Source organism: Mustela putorius, unplaced genomic scaffold, assembly GCF_011764305.1.
Source record: "Mustela putorius furo isolate JIRA1106 unplaced genomic scaffold, ASM1176430v1.1 tig00000788_pilon_pilon_pilon, whole genome shotgun sequence".
NCBI lineage: Eukaryota > Metazoa > Chordata > Mammalia > Carnivora > Mustelidae > Mustela > Mustela putorius.
Genome location: NW_025421481.1, coordinates 976,402 through 977,498, shown reverse-complemented (window position 1 = coordinate 977,498; position 1,097 = coordinate 976,402).

Below are 1,097 nucleotides of genomic sequence, written 5' to 3'. Positions count from 1 at the left end.
TTAACATACTGTCTTCAACATAACATAATTTCAGTTAACATAATGTCATCCCTGTTGCCGCATTTATCAGTTTCCTTCCTTTTTAAGGCTGAATGATGTTCTATCGTATGTGTAGAACACTTTGCTTTATCCATTCCTTCGTGGGTGGACTCTCAGGTTGTTTCCATCTTTTGGCTATTATGAATAATGCTTTTATGAACATGAATATATAGTTATATTCTTTTATAGCAGCTTGTATTTTTCCTTCAGATCTTGTGCATTTATTCATTTATATTCATAATCCTCTAGTAAGCTTTAAGCTATGTGAAAGCAGGAACTGCTACCTGCCTTTTTTATTATGACATACCAACCACTTTCACATTGTTTGGCATGCAGGGTTATGACAGGGAACTCCATAGCTAGCTTGTTCATGTGCAAATTCTATCTCTACCACTTAATTTCTGTGTGGCTGTAAGCAAATGATTAACCTCTCTGTGCCTCAGTTTCAGTGGGAATAAAGAGAGTACTTGCCTCCTTGGGTTATTAGAGGGAATATGTGTAAAGGGTTTAGAAGGGAGCCTGACCTATAGTAAATGTTCAGTAAATGTGCACCATTATTATCATAGTCGATATTCAAATATTTATAGAGTCAATATGTGAGACAAATGAGATGACACTGGAGATGAATTTATCTGTTTCCCTCCTCACCTCTGTCTTTCACATGCATCCTCATCTTCCTGCCCTTCACACTAGGAGCAGATGCTAATGGAAGGTAATTTTTCTGCATCTCCAGATGCTCATTAGTATACCATTAGCAGGGCCTCTCTCTGAAGCCAGGTTTCTCAGTCTCCCTACACATTTGAATGACCTGGGGAGCTTTAAAAAAAAATCCTGATGCCTAGCCTGCCTGTATACGAGTTAAATAAATAACTCTGGGGATAAGTCTCAGGCTTTAATATTTTTAAAGCTCCCTTGGTTGTTGTAATGTGTAGTCAAGGCTGAGAACCACTGATCTAGAGCCTGAACAAAACAAGGAGGCATCCCTGGAGGACTGGATATGTGGGCTCAGCTGTTGAGAATCTGAACATCCCTGAATTTGGGGGAAGCTTCTGTAGTCT